The 9,745-nt window shown below is 44.5% G+C and overlaps 1 long non-coding RNA gene across 1 annotated transcript; it reads right to left on the bottom strand.

Annotated features, from left to right (window-relative positions):
* Positions 1–469: 469 nt before the first annotated feature.
* Positions 470–3,879, bottom strand: LOC143805481 (uncharacterized). The gene is made up of 3 exons (XR_013221254.1): positions 3,555–3,879; positions 3,268–3,370; positions 470–902 (listed from the first exon to the last, which is right to left on the bottom strand). It is a non-coding gene; the product is annotated as an uncharacterized LOC143805481 (long non-coding RNA).
* Between the last annotated feature and the right edge of the window lie 5,866 nt (positions 3,880–9,745).

Raw genomic sequence — 9,745 nt, 5'->3', positions numbered from 1 at the left:
ACACGATCGCCTATGGCTGCCTCTAGAGAATTGCACACTGCCTTCACACCCAGAAAGCACAGCCAGGTACAGCACAACTCGAATATAAGGTGCAACCCAACTTTCAAACAAATGTTTTTTGGCAAATAAAGTGTGTTTAATACAAAAATACTGTCATTTTATTTCATCTGAAACGTTTGGATTACTATGTGGGTGTTATAGGCACATAGGCTGGGTTCACATTAGCGTTCGGGGGCTCTGTGGAGGGCTGCGTACTTCCTCCGTTAAGCCCCGCCTACTTCTACAAGCTTCCTGCGTACCTATCATTAACATTGGGCATGCAGGACATGCGGATGCGTCGTTTTGACGCTCACGCCGACAGCACGGGAATGCAACTTGTTGCGTTCCCATGCAGTTGGCGGGAGTGTCAAAACAACGCATACGCATGTCCTGCATGCCCAATTTTAAAGATGTCTAGATGTCGGTTGTTTTTTTCTTTTTAGTTCACCAGATGTGTCCATATGACCAGATGTAGATGTTATAGAAGTAGTTACCATGTTTTTTTTTTACAGAAAAGTAGTTGTGTTCTTCATACACTCTACGTACTTTACATGGCGGTTGAAGTGCGCAATTATTTTGAAAAATAGTGGGCACTGCAGAATCCATTAGGCAACTAATCTTTTTTTCCGATACAGAAATATAACAATCTTCTTCAAAGTGTTTTGAACACATTCTGAATTTGTTGTGCGTTTTCCCAATGCGGATTCTTTTGGCAACTGTGTCAATGTTAGTAAATTGTCCTGTCTGCTGCAGCCACAGTTTTATTCTTTCCATGGAGTATGGAAACCCATGCAATATTATTCCTTCAGACGAATTCTTCTTGGTATGACTACCACAATTGTTAACAATGCAGCGTGGCATATCTGTTAAATTTATAAAAAAAAAAAAAAAAAAAAAGAAATTTCAATAATTGTCTCGCTCTCCTCATCAGACTCCTCGCTCTCCGTGTGGACGGGACGGGGCTCGCTGGACTGCAGGATCGGGTCCAGGGCTGGACTGATTACATACACTTCATATATGATGTACACCGCACACATGCTGGACAACACAACCTCATTATATACACCTCAAATAGTCACACAGACACACACATACATGTACACAGCACACATGCTGGACAACACAGGCTCATCACTTCATATAGTCACACAGACACACACATCATACATGTACACAGCACACATGGTGGACAACACAGGCTCATTATGTACACATTACTCATTATTACACACACACACAAGTATGTGGCTGTGTGCACACGTAGCAGATTTTTTGCTTTTTTTTCGCGGTTTTTCCGCTATAAAAATGCTATAAAACCGCGAAAAAAACCCTAACATTAAGCATCCTATGTAACAGAATGCAATCCGCATTTTTTGTGCACATGCTGAATTTTTTTCCTGAGCGGAATCGCAATCCAGAAAAAAACGCAGCATGTTCATTAAAATTGCGGAATCGCGGCGATTCTGCACACCTAGGAGTGCATTGATCTGCTTACTTCCCGCACGGGGCTGTGCACACCATGCGGGAAGTAATCAGATTACGGTAAAAAAAAAAGAATTAAAATAAAAAATAGCGACATACTCACCTTCTGGCGGCCCGACCTCCTAAGCGGCTTCCGTGGTGTGTGTGAAGGACCTGCGATGACGTCGCGGTCACATTACCGCGATGAAGTATACCACACACACATTACACACACTACAGATACCGCACACACATCACACACACACACACTAGATACCGCACACACAGTACAGATACCGCACACACATTACACACACTACAGATACCGCACACACATCACACACACACTAGATACCGCACACACACTACAGATACCGCACACACATCACACACACTACAGATACCGCACACACATCACACACACACTAGATACCGCACACACACTACAGATACCGCACACACATTACACACACTACAGATACCGCACACACATCACACACACTACAGATACCGCACACACATCACACACACACTAGATACCGCACACACACTACAGATACCGCACACACATTACACACACTACAGATACCGCACACACATCACACACACACTAGATACCGCACACACATCACACACACTACAGATACCGCACACACATTACACACACTACAGATACCACACACACATCACACACACGATACTGCACACACATTACACACACTACAGATACCGCACACATTACACACACTACAGATACCGCACACACATCACACACACACGATACCGCACACACATCACACACACTACAGATACCGCACACACATCACACACACACTAGATACCGCACACACACTAGATACCGCACACATTACGCACACTACAGATACCGCACACACATCACACACACTAGATACCGCACACACATCACACACACACTAGATACCGCACAATTACACACACTACAGATACCGCACACACATCACACACACTAGATACCGCACACACATCACACACACACTAGATACCGCACACACATTACACACACTACAGATACCGCACACACATCACACACACTAGATACCGCACACACATCACACACACTAGATACCGCACACACATCACACACACTACAGATACCGCACACACATTACACACACTACAGATACCGCACACACATCACACACACTAGATACCGCACACACATTACACACACTACAGATACCGCACACACATCACACACACTAGATACCGCACACACATCACACACACACTAGATACCGCACACACATTACACACACTACAGATACCGCACACACATCACACACACACTAGATACCGCACACACACTACAGATACCGCACACACATTACACACACTACAGATACCGCACACACATCACACACACACTAGATACCGCACACATTACGCACACTACAGATACCGCACACACATTACACACACTACAGATACCGCACACACATCACACACACTACAGATACCGCACACATTACGCACACTACAGATACCGCACACACATCACACACACTACAGATACCGCACACACATCACACACACTAGATACCGCACACACATCACACACACTACAGATACCGCACACACATCACACACACTAGATACCGCACACACATCACACACACACTAGATACCGCACAATTACACACACTACAGATACCGCACACACATCACACACACAGTACAGATACCATACACTCATGTTTTACACACTCACAGACTACACACACACACTTCTGTCACTGTGTTGCAGAGCAGGTCGATGTCCATATGCAGCTCTTCCAGTTCTCCTGTTCACAGCAGCTCTGTTCTGGCACCTCCCCCGGTATCTCCTTCTCTGCCAAATGAAAGCAGAGAGATCAGAGCAGGAGATAATGTCACCGCACTGAGGTCTGTGCCTCCCGCATGTCGGGATCAGCAGGGTCCTCGGTGCCAGAGAGCCAGCACAGGGGGGAGAGGAGAAGGACACGGGGAGAGAACGCAGGGAGGAGGCAGAGCGACACGGGGAGAGTGCAGCTTACCGGAGATCACTAGTCTGGGACTGTGTGCAAGTGGGGAGGTGGAGACAGAGCAGGAGGACACAGGGCAGCGTGTGAGGAGCAGAGGATGTCTGCTCAGGACGTGCGGTGCCTGGAGTAGAGGAGCTCAGCACGGAGGTAAATCACCCGATCTCTCCGGCTCCAGTCAGCGCTTCTGTCCTGCAGCGATAGAGAGTAAGTGGAGCTGGGCAGAGAGCACTGGGCTATAGTAAAATGGCTGCTAGTCACACCTACAGCAGTGAGTTGTGCAGCCCACAGAGGCGTGCCCAGCTCACTGCTAACACCCCTCCAATGTTATAGATAGGGTCCGCGGCGGTCTATTGTCTCCTATGTCCATGGGGTGCTGTAAAATGACACTGCTAGTGACGTGCTACTGCTGTGAAACCAAGATGTCAGCCCCCAGTTCCTTCTTTAAACACATATAACACACGAAATCTGTTTCACATGCATTTAAAACTTGGTTATAGCAGCATGTTATGCTACATTACAGTGATTTATTAATAATCTACAATCGCGGTACCATACCTTTAAGTCTGCGTTTTTTAGCTCATGCTTTCCATTTAAGGGATATCAGCAATATTTCAGCCTACCCACCCACTACTACTCACAATATGTAACTGAGGAAGGTCGTTGTTTATGACTGAAACATCTTATTGTTACTTTCACCACTTGGAATAAAAATCGCTTGCATACATAAAAGTTGAGTGCCAGGTTTCGATATATATGTCACTAAGGTTTGGGAACCTACCTTTGGCACCACTACACTGAGCTGTGCACACGCCTATTTTAATACTTGGTCCACACAGTCCTCTCTCCTGAAGGGCCAAAGGCTGTCTTACTGAACTACACTGCCTCGAGAAAGAAACCTTGTCTCCTCAACTCCCTCACAACATTCCAAGGATCGTCATGTCACTCCAGGCCACGTGACCTGCACATTCTTCATTGAATTTTAGGCTACTTATCTCCATTTTACTGCATCTTCAGGATGGATAAGTGACCTACCTGTATTGAGTTACCACCTTTTGTAGACACTCGTTATGCCTTTCGATTTACTTTATACTGTATCTATGACCACAATTTATTTGTAATATTTGTGTTTACTATGCTGCCTAACACCCTTAGTTATAGTGGTACCCTTATTACAGTTGTAGAACGGTCATTCATTTGAACCCGCTGTTACACTTTATACCAAATGTTTCATGCTTTAGTTTCCACCCTGCAACTTTTGTCTTAATCTTCTACTCTGCAGCCAAAATTCAGATTGTCGGCTTTCGTTATCAGGGTAGTCAAGTTTCGCCTTGTGATGCAAAAGTGACTTCTCCGCATATGTAGCAAAAACTAAGTTTGTTAATGCAAGAATGATGCATATCTGGAAAAAAAAATAGAAACATGTCAATATGCTATGAAACTAAGTATAAAATGCTAAAACTGTATAGCTTACACACAGCGCATTTATAAAAGTAAGCGATGCAACTGTAACTAGGATTATGTTATCAGAGCTGAGTTAGTGTTTTTTGATTGGCCACCATATGATGATAGAATACTGAAGGCTCAATTGGCTAAATTGTCGATGTAAATGACTAGCTACTAACAATGCAATAATGATGATAAAATAATAAAGACAACATTTTTCTATAAACCTGCATTAATGGCGTCATAATTACAGCCTCATCTGGATCTTGAAAATTAAAGCGAATCAGCAAATGTAAGCTTTATATTTGTTTTCAGCACCACAAAATTAGTTAGGTTCAACTGTTTTAGTCTCTCAACCAATTTGGATGTAGCACAGTGTAATGTATTTATATACTGATTGTGGTTCTGGTTGTATAGTCATGTTCTGATGGTGGTTCTGGTGGTGCATTCTTGTACTGACGGTGGTTCCGGTGATGCAGTCAGTTAGATGTAGTACTCTTTCATTTATTAGATACTTGATCATTATGGGGTCAGTGGGCTGGATTGAAAATACAGCCATCCGAATAAGGCCATATATGTCAGCAAAACAAAAATTTGACTAAAGCCTTCCTTCATACACTTAAGGCCATATTCACAGGTTCAGTATTTAGTTAGTATTTTATATTAGTATTTGTAAGCCAAAACCAAGAGTAGGTGAAAAATGCAGAAGTGGTGACCTTTTTCTATTATACTTTTCCTCTGATTGTTCCACTCCTGGTTTTGGCTTACAAATACTGATGTAAAATATTGGCCAAACACTGTACGTGGCCTTAGACAGCTGTCCGACCATTTGGCATGCACCGACATCACCCAACTCTCCCACACACACAGAAGAACGTACTCTGCAAAGCGCTTCTGTGGGAGCCATTGCCAAACATCTCTGGTGGCTTATTACTTAGAGATCAAAAGGATCTACAATCGTAAACTGGACACGCTGCATTCTCATCTCCCCCAAAAATCATCAGTCAGAGGTACCTATATACAATAGATTGTTGGCTATATGTGTCAAGATTAGCGGGTTTGGCCAATTTTAGCCTAATTTGGCCATAACCACTACCTAAGCGGTATGGTCACTTTTAGGGTATATGCACATGACATCTTTGAGATGCATGCAAACTTAGCAAGTTATTCAGGTGGAAGACACTTCAGGACCCATTGGTTGATTTAATCCTGAAGCAACATTTTTTTTCTTCTTTTCGGTTGTTGTTTCCTACATCTTTTAGCTGACACTTTTTTTACTTAAATTGTACTCAATAAACTGAAGAATGGTGTCTTTGGAAACCCGAAGCAATTAAAAGAAGCTCAAAAGACTGAACATTTGAATAGCAAGTTGTTTCATATCTAGTGCATATGTTCATTCCTTTTAGCTTTTATTTAGTGTTTTTTAAGCAGGTTACAGAGTGGAATTGCTTTGAAAAGATGTTTGCGAAAAGCCTTAATGTGACTTACCAGTAGGGGAGGTGGACACCTAAAGTGACAGCATGGACCCCGAATACGGCCCTAACAACACCCAGAGTGTAATGTAAATACCAAACTTATTATGTATTATTACTCATTACGTATGTAGCGCCAACATATTCTGCTGCACTGTACAAATTGTCACCATTTAGATCAAAAACACAAACTCACACAACAATCTCTTAAAAAATGTCCATATCAATGGGTCATAATAACAGAACAATGTAAAAATAAAATACTGTAATTAGAACAAAGCAATAAAAAGGTCATTCTAAACTCCAGGGGTATTTGCAATAGGTCAGTTAAGAAGATATATTTCTATTCGCCAAATAAAATATCTCCTTTTAACCTTTTTAACTGACTGAGTGTGCAAAATCGATACTTTGCCCCATGGTTTTCCTGTAAAAAAAAAAGAAAAAGGAAACAGGATTATTGATTGTAACACAAGTTCTGCATTGAGGCTATCAGCAGGTATCCTCCTCTCATTTAGAATTAACGTGCGGTGGAACTGACATTTTTCTTCCGCTTACCGTGCATTCACACAATGGTCAATAGACACCCTCCTATTTTGATTATACCCTGTGGACTGTATTATTTTGTGACATTTGATTTAGGAATGGAGAAGATTCCAAGAATTTAACCTGTTCACGATGGAGATATTTTTGTTTTTATGCTTCTTTTTTCCTCCCTTTCATCCAAGAACCATAACTTTTTTTTTATTTTTCAGTCGACACAGCTCTATGAGGGCTTGTTTTTTGCTTGACAATTTTGAATGACACCATCCATTTTATCATCCAATTTATTGAGGGCCGTATTTGGCATTCGTGCTGCTATAGGCAATTGGAAATGTGTCACAATTTTGTTTGTGTTTTAAATTATTGATTATAGAATCAATTATATTTAATACAAAATTAAATGTATTGTTTCAACATTTCTTTATTAATACATTTTTTTTTCTGCAGCCTCTGGGGGCTGCCGTTTTTTTTTTTTGCTGGGGTATAAGTATCGTAGAACGACACTTACAAATCACAAATACGGAAGCCTGTGCGCATAGAAGACTGCGATCGGTGTCCAAATACATCTCCTGCACTGTGGCTGCCTCAGCTGTAAAATAGGCATGCCGGGCTGTCCAATTCCCAGCAGTAGGGTGTAGACAGGCGTTGTGAGCTACAATTTCCCCCTGTCACCACTCAGCGTTCAGAAGGAGCAGTGACAGGAAGTCCAGAATGTGAGCAATGAGCTGAGCATCGGGGGTGGTGAGGGAGTGGTGAGAGGTGGTCGGCAACCTGACATTGAACTATCAGGCTACTGAGCTGTTGGAAAAAGTCACTACCACTGTTCTACTCTGAGAGGTGAGAACACTGTACGGTGGTGACTTCTTCCAGCGGAGAGAACAGAGCGGTAGCCTGGAATTAGTAGCACAATATCTGCCAACAGATGTTAGCACTGCAGTGTTCGAGCACAGTAGTGTAATCATCATGCTCCTGTGTTCTGACCACTGGCACAGCTCTGCTATGTCACCACTTAAATAAGAAAGAAACTAGACATGTTTGGTGTCTATGAACTCGTAATGACCCGGAGAATCATAATGGCAGGTCAGTTTTAACATTTAGTGAACATTTTAAAAAAAATAAATAAACAAATAACTGTGGGATTGCACTTTTTGCAATTTCACCGCACTTGGAATTTTTTTCCTGTTTTCCAGTACAGGATATGGTGAAACCAATGCTGTCGTTCAAAAGTAGATCTTGTCCCGCAAAAAACAAGTCCTCACATGGATACGTCATGGAGATTTTGCGCTCACAGAAGCTGTGCACGAGCAATCGCCACCAGGTGGTAGCTGATTCTGACAGCTGACACCCGGAACCTACTGCCTAGTGCCCACACCTCTCCTGGCACCTTAACCCCCTAAATACTGTGATCTCTAGCAATCGCAGCATTTAGCACGCATGCAGGGGGAGGGATCCCCTTCGACGTCATCACGGGGGCCCAATCATTGCCATAGTGACCCAATGTCGTCATGACGATATCTGAGACACCAGTAACTAGAAAATTAGTTCGATCATGGGCACAGCATAATCTAACTTGTGTCTGCAGGGCTGGCAGCTCTAATGCTAATGTAGCGCCCCCACTGCCGCAGGGTCGAGGGGTACCCGGTACCGGGCCTCTGAGTCTCTGCTCTGGGGTTGTCACGGTGGCTAGACCCGGTCCGTGGCCCTGCTGAGGGGCGCACAATGATAGGTGGTGGTATGGTGCTGATGTTATGGTGCGGTGTAGTGCCGGTCGCGGTCAATAACGAGGACACCAGGTTGCAGTCTCTTTACCTCTTTACTGAAGGCTTCTGAGTCCTCAGTCCGGAATACGGTTAACCGGGCTGCGCAAGTCTGGCCAGTCCGATGGCACCTCCAGAGTTCCCTTTGCAGGTGGCAATCTGTGCCTACCTTCCTGCGCTTGTGTGTTGTGGTCCTCCCCTGCTGTGCTTACGGGATAGTCCCCACAACTGTTGTGTCTGTTTCTCGCGTCCCTTCACAACTCGATTCTGATGTTCTCCCTCTACGTCCCCCTGATCTTACGGTTAGGACGCACCCGTATGACGGGGAGGCTCGGAGCTCTTCCGGGACTCCAGCGTCGCCCCACTCCTGTTGTTACCCCCCTGTGTCTTCCTGGGTCTGGGTGAGACAGCCCGCCTGTAACTGACTGTCCTGCCGTAGGTTTGAAGTTTGGCTTGGAGCTCTATACTTCCTCGGCGTTCCGGCCACCGGTTATGCGCCTCAATAGGATGTTGCCTCATCTTACAGCACGACTCCTACTGGTATTCTCCTTGTTGCGTTGATCTCGTTTCTCACTCAGCACAATATACCTCGCTTCTTGTCCTTTCTTGGGGTACCGCCGCTATGAAGTGCAGGCGCGGTCCCGTGACGTTCTCTCTGGTTGCTAGGCCTCTGTCAGGATCCCACCCCTGACAGGGACCCCTCCGAATCTTCCCCTACAACACCCTCTGCCACAAGGTGTTGCCTGGTTCCAACCCAGTCAGCTTTCTTTCTAACTTCCTGCCTAACCCCCAGTTTTACCAGATTGTGAGGAGTGGCCTAATAAATAGAACCCTTAGCTCCCCCTGGAGGCCAGACTGTGAAATGTATTGGTGTCTGTGATACCTGGTCAGATGAACTCCTTCAATGCCATCAGACGTACCATAGCCCCCCTTAGCGGCGGAGCATCAGTACTGCAACGACCAGGACTCTGGGGCGCTGCACTCCCCCCCG

This window comes from Ranitomeya variabilis, chromosome 2 (assembly GCF_051348905.1).
Source record: "Ranitomeya variabilis isolate aRanVar5 chromosome 2, aRanVar5.hap1, whole genome shotgun sequence".
In the NCBI taxonomy this organism is placed as follows: domain Eukaryota; kingdom Metazoa; phylum Chordata; class Amphibia; order Anura; family Dendrobatidae; genus Ranitomeya; species Ranitomeya variabilis.
Note: the sequence above shows the minus strand (reverse complement) of the source record. Positions and strands in the feature narration are given on the sequence as shown.